This window comes from Artemia franciscana, chromosome 4 (genome assembly GCF_032884065.1).
Source record: "Artemia franciscana chromosome 4, ASM3288406v1, whole genome shotgun sequence".
Lineage (NCBI taxonomy): Eukaryota > Metazoa > Arthropoda > Branchiopoda > Anostraca > Artemiidae > Artemia > Artemia franciscana.
Window position 1 is genome coordinate 42,811,948 of NC_088866.1, and position 13,703 is coordinate 42,825,650.

The 13,703-nt window shown below is 34.9% G+C and overlaps 1 protein-coding gene across 2 annotated transcripts in view; it reads left to right on the forward strand.

The window, feature by feature from the left end:
* The first annotated feature begins 5,925 nt into the window (after positions 1–5,925).
* The window catches only part of LOC136026456 (poly [ADP-ribose] polymerase tankyrase-2-like), a 54,131-nt gene continuing 46,353 nt past the window's right edge, over positions 5,926–13,703 (forward strand). Inside the window, exon 1 of one of the 2 annotated variants that reach the window (XM_065703052.1) lies at positions 5,926–5,943. The gene's annotated coding sequence lies outside the window, so the exon portion shown is untranslated. Of the gene's footprint in view, positions 5,944–6,134; positions 6,291–13,703 lie in introns of those variants that run through there. The other variant, XM_065703051.1, reaches the window with a different exon arrangement.

A 13,703-nucleotide genomic window follows, 5' to 3' on the forward strand; every position in this document is an offset into this window, starting at 1 on the left:
AATCCTGCACCCCCTTCATTGAATTTCTCTTCCCCAATGACATATTCCTCCAAGAAAATATCCTCCCACATAGTCCCCTCCTCTTACCCCCCTAAAAAAAACAAAATAATCCCCCTCAAAAACGTCTGACACTTCCCAATACATTGACCAGTAAACACCGGTCAAAGTTTGTAACTTGGAGCACCTCCCCCGGGGACTGTGGGGGAGTAAGTCATCCCAAGGACATAATTATTATGGTTTTTGACTATGCTGAACAAAATTGCTATCTCAAAATTTTGATCTGTTGACTTTGGAAAAAAGTGAGCGTGGGAGATGGCCAAGTGCTGTCCAATTTTTTTGTCACTTAAAAAGGGCACTAGAACTTTTCATTTCCGTTAGAATGAGCCCTCTTGCGACCTTCTATGACCACTTGGTCGATGGGAAAAAATACGAAGTTCCAAATTTTTGTAGATAGGAGCTTGAAACTTTTACAGTAGGGTTCTCTGATACGCTGAATGCGATGGTGTGATTTTCGTTAAGATTTTTTGACTTTTAGGGGGTATTTCCTCCTATTTTCCAAAATAAGGCAAACTTTCTCAGGCTCTTAACTTTTGATGACAAAGACTAAATTTGATGAAACTTAAATGTTTAAAATCAGCATACAAATCTGATTCTTTTCATGTATCTCTTAGTATCAAAATTCCGTTTTTTAGGGGTTCGTTTACTATTGAGCCGGGTCGCTCCTCACTACAGTTCTTTACCACGAACTGTTCGATAAGCTCATTTATACAGTTAATGAATGACAAAGGAACAGCTCATTTGTTTCTGTAAGTAAATTGTGTAGTCTTAGTCCCAAGTTTACATAAAAATAGTTTTTTCACCGGGCAAACTCAAAGAGGTTTTAATGTCACCTGAAGACTCCTTTCTCCACTCATATATAGAATCTGGGCTCAGGGGCCCACCAACTGAAAGTTACCTCATGTTCATAAGCCTATGAGTAGCTCAGTTTGTTACAGTCTATTCAGGCTTTTTTAATTAATTACTTAATGTTTTATTGGCTTCTCAATTTACCTTATTATCCAGTTTTTTTTACATTTTACTACAGTGGGAATACTATTAGTACTGCCTCTACCACTAGTTGTGTCTAATTGTCTTCTCAATTTACCTTAGTTCCCCACTTGTTTACATTGTACTACAGTGGGAATACTATTACTACTACCAGTACCGCTGTACTGCTCCCAGTCCTCTTACTACTACTTCTGCTACTATGACTGCAACTACTGCCAGTGCTAGAGATATTTATAACATTTTCAGGGAATGATGATGGTGGTTTTGGACTGAATCAAACCACTGTATGCAAGTGTGTATTGTAAAAAAATGGATAAACAATATCCCAGCGTCGCCTCTGGCTATTATTCTGAATTTTCCTGTCATATTAATATTACTACCACTTTAGCCACTACCTTAACTACTGCTATAGCTACTATTCACAGCTTTTTAGAAATGGTCTTAACTTAGAATCTTTGATGTGAGCTAGATTTTATTTGATTTTTAATACAACAATAACTATTGAACGTATTTTCCCCTCACCTTTCAGCCTGCAAAATTCAAAAAAATTAGAACTATTGCTGCTTGTTTAGTACTATCATAGATCATAGTAGTTCAAAATTATTGTTTAGTTCATGACATTGTTGGGATGCTTTGTAAAGAAAGAAACACTTTACAGAAAAGAACACTCTATAATGCTCAGAATTTGAAATATTTTGCTGGTTTCGTGGCATTCTAAGTCACTTTAAAGACGGAAACTTATAATCGTATTTTATTTTACAGGAATAATTCTATTTCTTGACTACTAAGGTCATAATGACGGCCTTGTTGCGTGTTGCTACAGTCAAGTTTGATCTCTGGGTCCAATATGACCAATCTAAGGTCATACCCACCGCAACATCACAGAACTGACACCGATAAGTTATATAAAAGCCTATTCAAACTGCAGTTTCTTTTTTTGGTTACAAATTCCAGTTGCAAACCAAAAGGTTTTCTTCAACTAATGTCACTTGATTAAATTTTATTTTATTTATTTATGCTGTTGTTGTTTGGGGTATGATACGTTTAACCAATAGATCGTAAGGGCTCGTATCGCGTAATTAATCTGTGCCTTTTGTAATAACTAGCTGGTTTGGGTGAAAGTGGAGGGAAAGAGTTTGTATACACCATGGGGACATGTTTTGTATGCGTCAGAATTCTCTTTTTCCAAAGCTCAGAAACAGTCCTCATGGGGACATTATTAGTGAATGAGTAAGTAACTATAGCTTTCTTCTCTGTTAGCATTGGATACTCTTTGGAATTAGCAGCATGCTTTCCATTGCAGTTTTGGCACTTAATTACATGCTCTCCCTTCACTTTTTTGGATTAGAGGCATAAGGGTGTGTTTTCCATTACATAGTAGACATCTTTTACATCTGCAGCAATTAGAAGCCATATGGCCAAAACCTTGGTAATTGAAACACTTCATTGCCCTGAGGATAAACTGCTTTACTGTATACCTTGCACCCCAAACGGAGATTTTCAGTGGGAACTGAACATCCCGGTCAGAGGTGCAAACCAAAGGGGTAGCCATAGAACTTTAATTTTCGAGGGGCATTGTCAATTGTTGGATTTTATCATCACCTTGGACCTCCCTAGAAATTTCATCTTGATTGGTGACCTCCTCAGATGGGATGAATATAATACCTTTCCTGTTTCTGATTGAATTTGGGTTGGAAACTACTTTACAACCATTTACTGCCACGTCCGAGATAGAAAGTGTAGCAAGAGCTACTGATTAGTTCACAGCTACTATGATAGTAGACCCATCTGATTCAATTCTTTCTAGCATTGACCCATAATACGCTCATATTTTTGGAGGTGTTCAAACGATTTTTTTGTAATACTTGTTCTATTCCGAAATGTCAGTGGTTTAATGCTGTCATTTGAATTTTCCACTCCTAGGGCCATAATGCTTACATTACAATTATAAAGGTCATGGATGATAGTGATACAAACTGTTCTGTCAGTCACCATAAATAAATTAAAATATCAACAGGCTAAAAATAAACAGGTCAAACCACCCCTGGAGTCTAAGCAAGTACAGTCAAAACAAGCCAATCTGAAATTGCACCGCATACCAAGTTTACAGGCGTCCTTAGCCCCAAAGGGAGAGGTCCTTGTACATTTGAAATTTAATTCGTGTCTTCATCTCTGGCTACTTTCGATTTTATTTATTTCCCTTCCTTGTTTTATTTTTCTCTTTCTCCTTTAAAGCTTGATGAGCTAAGCTGATGCCCTCAGATTCAATCAACAGAATAAGCTCTCCAACCCGAACGGACATACCAAACCAAAATCAACAAATTACAGTGAAACCGAATTTTAAACATAAACAGACTGTCGGTGTACCGGTGCATCACTGTAATTTTACTCCACGCTGGCAAGTTACTCATCAGCGGTATGCCACACATAAATTGACGTGGTGTTTGAGTTTGTTCAGAACCACCAGCATTTATATCTACTACTACTACTGCTAAAAACCCACCGCAGAAACAAGCCACTTGAGGCCAACGTAGCTACGCACGCTCCTCCTCCAACCCAATCTATTCAAAGCCTCCCTCTTTACAATTTCCCACAAATGTCCCATTTCCTTTAAATCTATATTTATGACACCCTCCCACTCCAGACGAGGACAATTTGCTTTCTGTTTCGATCTGGAAGGTTGGCCAAAAAGTATAATCTTCGGCAATATGTCATCCTTCATTCGCAGAACGTGGCCTAGCCATCTCACCCTTTTTTTTACTTTAGCTCTAGAAAGCAGGATTGAACCACATTTTCATTACAACCTACTGTTTGAATTACGGTCTGTCAGCCGGGTATCCAGAGCAATCTGTAAGCAATTTCTCTGGAAAACATCAAATTGATTTTCATCCGCTTTTCGGAGCACCCATGCTTCAGAGTCATATTTGACCACTATCATCACTGTACCTTCCAATATTCTAATCTCTGTTTGCAGACTTATCCTCTTATTCTTCTAACCTTTTTTTAACTGTGAAAAGACGTCTTGAGCCTTGGCTATTCTACTTTTAACATCTTCACTGCTCCGACTGTCTTTACGAATAATACTACCAGGGTAAGTGAAGCTGCCCACCTGATCAATCTTTTCGTTACCCAGCGTCACCTTTTCGTCTTCACTTATTCTTATCCTTAGCGTCTACTTAATATTAATTTTCAAACCTATCCTAGGACCATCAACTCGCAAAACCTCTAAAAGTTCATTTATTTTGCTCACACGTTCATCTAATAAGGTTAAATCATCAGCATAATCTAAGTCCATGAAAGTTTTTCCTCCCCATTTGACTCTGTGCTTTTCCATCGCCCCTTCCTGTGCTCCTTAAGACAAAGTCAATCAAAATATTCTATATAAAAAGGGATAGGAAACAACCTTGCTTAACTCCTGATTTAATACAAAACCAGCTTCTAACCCCATTTCCTACTTCAATCGTAGCAATATTATTCTCATACGTAGCACTAATCACTTTAATGTATTTGCCTGGTATACCATCTAAGAATAAGACCTTTGCTAAAGCTCAACTATCAATAGAATCGAATGCTTGCTCATAATCTATAAAACTGAGGACCAAAGGGTGTTTGACAACTAAGACCCTTCCCAATTATTAACCTAAGAGTGAAAATTGGTCGACCCATCTTCTACCTTTCCTAAAACCACACTGTACTTCTATTTAAACTTTGTCTACAGCATCTCTCAGTCTAAAAAGTATCATATTACTAAGTAATTTGCTACCTACATAGACCAGATTAATGCCTCGATATTTATGACATTCACTCTTATCACGTTCCTTATACTGCGATTTAATTAAGACTTCCTAAAATCATTAGGCACTTCCCCTTTTTCAAAAATGGCGAATTCATAATTCTGAATAGCTTATACCTAACCTTAGAGCCATCATATTTAAGAAACTTATTTACAATACTATTAGCACCTGGAGCCTTATTATTTATTAATCCTTTTAGTACTGTCGCTAATTCTTCCTCACAAAATAAATCTTTTTTCATATACAAGCTATTGCAGACTTTTTCATTTTTCTCTACTTTTTTTGTTGTACCTGTATCTCGGCTTAGCACATTATCAAAATGTTCCATCCACCTCTTGTTAACTCTTTGCTTATCAACAATTGTGGCCCCATTCCTATCTTTCACTGGGACAAATATGGATTGACTACTCCTTCTCAATTTATGATATGTTTTTAAATTTTTCACTAAGCTTTTGGCCACAAAAAAATACGAACAAGTAAATGTTATCTGTGCATTTCAAATAAATCTTGAACTTATCGTTTGAACACTTTTTGTTTAGTACCGATGGATTTTTCTCATCGTTTTCTTTACGCGTCTGAATGGACTGTCACTGAAAAATGCCTCAGAACTTGCTACTGTAGCCAGTTTATCATTCCTCTGTTTATAAAGCAGAAAATTAATCATTCCTTACTAAAATAGGGAAAGGTTGCTTCTTCCTCTTTTGTTAACTAATGCTCGTTCCACATCATAGTCATATTTATCGATAAAGAAAGCCAAATATCATGTATGATGTGTCAATTTTCTTGATTTCAGCTTTACGCATTTATTTCAAAAGCAAAAAATTAAAATCTCGAGAAAATAGTTTAAATGGTTTGAACTGTCCAACTGTTCTTTACTAAAATACTTTTGTCGGATTCATCTCTCAGACAGAAAAACCTCTGTTCTAAGTTTCCGTCTTTTCTTGTTTTATGAAGTATGCTTTAAACCTTGACTCTGATTGGTCAGTCAAGAAATTTATGCTTGAACTTTGAACAATATTCAACTCGAGAAATTGCGAATGGTGAGTAATTGGCGCTGTTGTGATGCGTAATTTTGATTTATCGAAAAGTGTGACTCAAAGACGTATTATTAAATTTATTTAAAATCATGAATAAACCTTTTTATAAATAAATTATTTATTTAATTTTTATAGTAATATTTACAAATTAATAAATACATTTATTTATTTCAAATTATAAATATATGGTGCAACCATGATGCAGCACAGGTACAAGTAAGGCACAAATGTAAAAATGCGATATGAACGGGAATAAAGCCTTATAAATAAAACAGGCCTTGATAAAAACAAGCCTTGGCTAATAGACCAGCAAATTGGCCCTAGACCGTAGACCCTAGCACAAGCTAGGCTTTAAGGTTAACGTGCTTGCCCCATATGTGGCAAATGACAAGAAACTATTACTGGATCATAGGTAGGCTAAATAAGCCGTTGATTTTGTGTCTAAATGGAATTGTGATGGGTTAGAGATAAGCCCAGTAGGCTACAATCATTGATAGACTGGACTGATATTAGCCTATCATAGCCAAGTATTCAGTGCTCTGATACTGGGCTACTTTAGCCTAGTGGTATATCACTTCTGAAGCAAAATTGTTAATTATATAAAAGAATGGCAAAGCTCTAGTTGAGGGCATTTTTGCTATTTTGGAAAGTAATATGGTTAGGTGAATAAAACTTTCATGAATGAATTGAGGGTCTAAAATACGTCTGGAACAGTAGCCTATTACCCAGCTACTAGAACTACCCCTGGTAAAATTATAGCAAACCATATAACTGGCTTTTGTATAAAGTGAATATGGGCTGCCATTCAATGCCTTTTTTATGCAATTTGCAAATATAATAAATGCTTCTACCTCAGATTCAGATTTAAGCATTTTTTGAGCTCTTAAAAATGACCTTAATTTGGGGTATAAAAAAGGCTAAAAACATTTGTCTCAAACTTTAAAACATTGATCTTAAACTTACTGTTTCATTATAAATACATTTGTTTAATGTTATATAGTCCATAAGTACTGATTTTCCAACATTAATTTGGATAAATTAATTTTACTGATGTTATGGTGTTTTCTTTTTTGCACTGAGAAAATGTAGTATATTATTTTGTCAAAAACAACTGATAACTTGGACTTTAATTGAAAATTCATCATTTTTAAGAGCTCAAAAAGTGCTTAAATTTGATTTTGTGGTAGAAGCAACTATTATATTTGTAAAGAACATATTAAAGGCATCAAGTGGTATGTTTGCTTTATTGATAAGTTAGCTATATGAACTGTCATAATATTTTGAAAATTTGTCACTTTTGAGATTTAAAAAAGTGCTTAAATATCCATTTAAGGTAGAAGTAATTATTATATTCATAAAGAACATAAAAAAGGCTTTAAGTGGTATATTCACTTTATACAAAAGCCAGTTATATAGTTTGCTATAAATTTACCCTACCCCTTCCTTAGTTCTGGGGCTTAAGAGTTTACCTACACTATTGGTTTTAACCAATCCTAATTTTAACTAAAAATGTTTCTACAATTTTGGACTTTGTATCTCTCATTGACTAGGCTATGCTTTGAAATTATAGTTCCAATTAATTCAGTAGCCTACAGTTTTAAGCCATATCAAGGATTTTGTCCTAGATTTAAAAAGGATTTACAAGTTTTTAAAACCTTATTGATGCAATCAGAATTGAGGACAGATTTGAGTCTCAAAACTTTTTTTGGTAAAATTCTAGTTTAGTGACTTCTTGCTATCTTGGAAAGGGGCTAGGTTAGGAAACTGAAACTTTCAGGGATGGGTCTCCAGGCTAAAGTATATCCTGATATGGTATTTTGAAGTACCTACCTCCACTCCCTCTCCCTCTAGGGGGTCCTGACCTTTAAGAATGTGTGTGTTATAAAAGTGAAAATTTGCAAAATAGATCTTCTGCTTGAATGAAGTACAACAAAATTGTTTTCAGCTTCACAAGTTTGCTCAATCTCAATTTATAAGATTTTAAAGATATGCAAATACATTTCCTAAATTAAAAAAAAAAACAACAACATTGAAATGGCTTAGAATTCTACTCAAATAACAGGAACTGCATTTTCAGAACTAAAGGCAGAGAAAAAGCAACTTGCAACTGAAAATTAAGGTAAAATGTTGTTTTTCAAAATTTCAATAGGCATAGACCTGTCATGTAGGTAAATTTCAGGGCCCTAGAGAGAGAAGGAGTAGAGACGGGTACTTTAAAATACCTTTCCAGGATATACTTTAGACTATAGACCCATTGCTGAAAGTTTCATTTTCCTAACCTTACCCCTTTCCAAGATAGCAAGAAGTCACTAAACTAGAATTTTACCCAAGATTCTCATGATTATATTGTTTCTTTGTTGTTATTACAGAAGTGCATCAAGGTGGGACTTGAACATGTTGGTTGAAGTTGCAGAAACTGTTTCTTCAGAGAGCTTGTATGATATACCAGCTTCATATCCATAGAGGATATGAATGAATAATGACATAAAAACAATATGCAATCATTGGAATCTTGCTATATGCAGAAATATCTGCATGTAGCTTTAGAGCACCTGCAACAAAAGTAAACATTTACCACCATAACAAACAAGGCTTAACCAATAAGCAAAAATTACATCCTAAACATCAACTAATGTATATGACCCATCGGTTGAACAAGTCAAACCCTCAAACTACAAATATCAACTAACAATTCAACCAATCAGAGTACAGAACTTGCCCTGCTGGCTACAGGGCTCATGGACTAATATGCTTTGCTCTATAATGCTACCTGTAAATCAGACCTTTGTTTTGTTCAGAAACAGCTGGCTAGTTTAAACTCAAAAGTGAAGGTGAACCATCTTGGATATTAAGATTAATGAATGCATGAGTTTTTCAATTAGGCCTATCTTTTGACTTTTTATGATAGCCTACAGAAATTACCAGTGATAACTGGAATTACTATTTAAAATATAATTTCATTCCTATTATACAACCTCAACTTTTCCCTCAGCTTCAAAACCCTGCCTACCTTATGCATTTTTAGTTTGCCCAATGGAGGAGGAGGGTCAACCAGATTGGATACCCTTCTAGAATTAGCATTTCTAAGTGCTATAGTATGAAAACTAAACAATTACCATTTTTTCAAGTAGTAGATCTATTTATCAACATTTAATCTTTGTAAAATGAAGGTTATAAAAAGTCAGGACCTTCTGAGAAAATGGTATAAATTTGCAGAATAGCAGCTGTCCAGAAGGAGACATGCAAGAACAAACAATCATTTTTAGATTGCTAAAATGAAAATAGAACCATAAGATCCACTAGTTGTAACCCCAACAATCTATCCCTGTTGTTTGTTGTTCTTTTGGTAAATGTATGACAGTTGATATTATTGACTTACCAATAAAGTGAATATACCACTTGATGCTTTTTTTATGCTCTTTATGAATATAATAATTGCTTCTATTGAAAATTCAAATTTAAGCACAGTAAATCTTTACTTTCATTACTAGTGCTCTAAAGTGTGTATTACTGCATACAGCAAGATTCTGATGATTGCATATTGTTTCTTTGTTATTATTAGAGAAACACATCCATTTTTTATGTTTCTAAACTCCCCCTTCAACAAGACTAAAAATGTGTAAACTGGGCTTGCTTACAGATAACATTACCTATAGAGTAAAGTGTATGGGTCCATGAGCCCTGCAGGCAGCAGGGCAAGGTCTGTATTCTATATTTATTCCACAAAGAGTGATAAAACTGAAAAGAAACTCAAACAAGGTTTATTAAATAAATATAGAATACAAACCTCACTCTGGCTCATGGCTAAAAAATCACAAACCCAGGGCTCATGGTCTAACATGCTTTGCTCTATAGGTGATGTTAAACCTGTAAGCAAGCCCACTTTACACATTTTTAGTTTGCCCCATGGAATAGGAGGGTTAGCCAGACATAGATGCACTTCTCTAATAATGACAAAGAAAGAATATGCAATCATCAGAATTTTGCTACATGCAGTAATATGCACTTCAGAGCTTTTGGAACAAAAGTAAACATTTACCTTAAGCACTTTTTGAGCTCTTAAAAATGACAAATATTCAATTAAAGTACGAGCTATTGGTTATTTTCTGCCAAAATAATACTATGTTTTCTCTGCACCATTTTCTTGCTCATTTTCAAAAAAATAATAATACATTTTCTCAGTGCCAAAATTATTTATGATAATGTTAGGTTTGGTCAAAAAGTGCTTAAATTTGAATTTGCAATAGAAGGGATTATTAAATTCATAAAGAGCATAAAAAAATGCTTCAAGTGGTATGTTCGCTTTATTGGTAAATCAATAATATGAACTGTCATACATTTACCATTTGCTAAAAATACAATTTTAAATGAGGTAATAATTTGGATAGTAAATCTTCAATAATTTGAAGAATAGTTAATTAACAACTTAAATAGTAGCAGGATAATCTTATGATTACTAATATGCTGCATAGCCTAGGCTATTACAAAGTAATAATTTCATTTAGTTTTTTTTTAATTTAACTGCCTATATATCCTAATGTTTTATATGGGATGATCAGGGGGGTGAGGGTGGATTGTTGCAAATACATATTTGACTATATTAAAGAGCCTAGAATTGGCAATCTTAAAATACCTCTCTTTTATTCTATCAAGTTTCTTTCTGAAAAGCCATGAGTTAGAACCTTACCGTAATTCATATTTTAGCCAGATCTTAAGCTATGTTAGGGCTTTTTTTAATATAATAGATGGATCTATAAATCCTTTATACATTTGAAGTCAAAATTGAGCAAAGTTCCAGGGCTCAAGATGCTCTCTGTGTGCCTCATTTACAGGACTGGATAAAGGGTGATTGGAGCAAATGGGTCCAGTCAGGCCCTGCTTTGGAAAGGTCCCCATGCTGCCAACAAAATAAACACTTTTTGTAAATAATTTATAAGACCACACTAGCTTGTCATGACAAAAGTAAAATTTCAAAGAAGAGAGAAAATGAAGAAAGAGTTGAAATAAAGAAGTTCATTCACCTAAAGGCTGCCCTCAATAGAGACACTAGAGAAACTTTTCTAGGTCCCATTTATGATGACATTGTTAATTCTGATTGCTTTACAACTGTCCACTAAATTATATTCTGCAATCAAATACAATCCCTGATAATACCCTACCTAGAAATTGATTAGCTTTTAAGAGTCCTTTATATAAGATAATATTGTGAAATGCAATTTAGTTGTATATTTTTATCCAGTTACCCTTTCATTGTTACTCTGAAAGGGTCATATTACTTTAGTTTTGCTTTTTGTTTTAAGGTATGACTGTTTATATTTTATTCATATGCACTTAGTTTAATTCTGCACTTAGGATGGTGAAGCAGAGGTCTAGACCATAATATCTACAAATTTTTTTTCACTGACTGTTATTGTCCTTGCTTGTTTATGGCACTTGGTATTAACCAAGTGACATATAGCAATTGCAAATTCTGTTGGTCCCGGCCCATTAATTAAAAAAAGAAAAAGAAAAAATGAAGTATTTTTAACTTATAAACGGTTGATCAGATCTTAATGAAATTTGATGTTTGGATGGATATAGTGTCTCAGAGCTGTTATTTTAAATCCCAACCGGATCTGGTGACATTGGGGGGGGGAGTTGGGAGGGGGAAACCTACAATCTTGGAAAACACTTAGAGTGGAGGGATCGGGATGAAACTTGGTGGGAAAAATTAGTACAAGTCCTAGATACATGAATGACATAACCGGAACGGATCCGCTCTCTTTGGGGTAGTTGGGGGGAGGGGGTTTAATTCTGAAAGATTAGAATAAATGAGGTATTTTTAACTTACAAACGGGTGATCAGATCTCTATGAAATTTGATATTAAGAAGGATATCGTGTCTTAAAGCTCTTATTTTAAATCCCGACCGGATCTGTGACATTGGGGGGAGTTTGGGATGGGGAACCTAAAATCATGGAAAAAGCTTAGATTGGAGGGATTAGGATGAAATTTGGTGGGAAAAATAAGCAGAAGTCTTAGATACGTGATTTACATAATTGGAACGGATCCGCTCTATTGGAGGAGGGGGTTAATTCTGAAAAATTAGAAAAAATGACGTATTTTTAACTTATGAAGGAGTGATCAGATCTTCATGAAACTTCATATTTAGACAGACCTCATAACTCAGATCTCTTTTTTTAAATATCAACCGGATCCAGCGTCATTGGGAGGGGGGACCAGAAATGTTAGAAAATACCTAAAGTGGAGAGATCAGGATGAAACTGGATGGGAGAATAAAAACCTGTCTAAGATACGTGACTGAAATAACCGGACTGGATCTGCTCTCTTTGGCCGAGTGGGGGGGGGGGGTAATTTTGAAAATTGAGGTATTTGTAACTTACGAAAGGGTGACCAGATCTTAATGAAATTTGATATTTAGAAGGATCTTGTGCTTTAAAGATCTAATTTTAGATTCTGACCACATTCTGTGACATTGGGGGGAGTTGGAGGGGAAAACCGGAATTCTTGAAAACGTGAAAATTGGGGTATTTTTATCTTACAAATAGGTGATTGGATCTTAATGAAATTTGATATTTAGAAGGAACTCATGTCTCAGAGCTCTTATTTCAAATCCCGACCAGATCTTTTGACATTAGGGGGAGTTGGAGGGGGAAATCTTGGAAAATACTTGGAGTGGAGGAATTGGGATGAAGCTTGGTGGATAGAATAAGCAAATGTCCTTGATACGCGATTGACGTAACCTTACTGGATTCGCTCTCTTTGGGGGAGTTGGGGGTAGGGGTTCATTGATTTGGCGAGTTTGGTGATTCTGGACGTGCTAGGACGGTGAAAATTGGCAGGCGTGTTAGGGAGCTGCACAAATTGACTTGATAAAGTCGTTGACTTGACTTGATACGTCAAATTGACTTGATAAAGTCGAAGAAAAACTAAAAAAAATAAGGTATTTATAGCTTACAAGTGGGTGATTGGATCTTAATGAATATTGATATTTAGAAGGACATCATGACTCAGAGCTCTTATTTTAAATCCGAAACCGGCATTAAGCCTTTGATTTTCCTTTTAAATCAATCTATTGATTCTTAGAATTTTGTTAGAGCTCATACCATATGAGCTCTTGGCTCTCAGCTCTTCTTGCCCCGTCACAAGTGCCATATGAGCTCTTAGATCTTGTTCTTCACTACAATTTTATGTTTTATTATTTTTTTGGAAATGGTCAAATATTCTTAATTCCTGTAAAGGTTTCTCCTGGAGAGAGATCCCTTTTCCAGGCTTTGGAGTTACCATTTGGACTTGAAAGGATGGTATTTATGTCCTTTGTGTTCTATGATTCCTATGAGTTTGTAGCTCCCTGGTTCTATTGTTCCAGGAAAATTTCTATTTCAATAGTCAGACCCACCCCTGTATATGGGTTCATACTTCCACAGCTTATTTTATAATCTTTCTATTATTCTGGTTTGAATTAACCTACTGAATTTAGTCATTTAGGGCAAGTGAACTTTGGCTTCTGGAAAAAATTATGGATATTCACTGTATGTTAGGCACTATAGAACTTGTTAAAACAGTTATATATTTCTTGGTTATTTCAATAATTTTGTCTGAAGTATCACAAGGATAGATTGAGACATTAAATTTCATATTCTCCCTGTGATTTACAGAACAGTATTATCACAATGGACATTTCTAAATTAGTTTCAGTTATGGGTGACTATTTTCAAGTTAGGGGTGAAAAGTATTTTTACCCAATTATTATTTATTAATACCAAACATGGTAAGCTTTGATGCAAAGAAATATAATAACATTCTGTGTAAGGTGAATAAGTTAA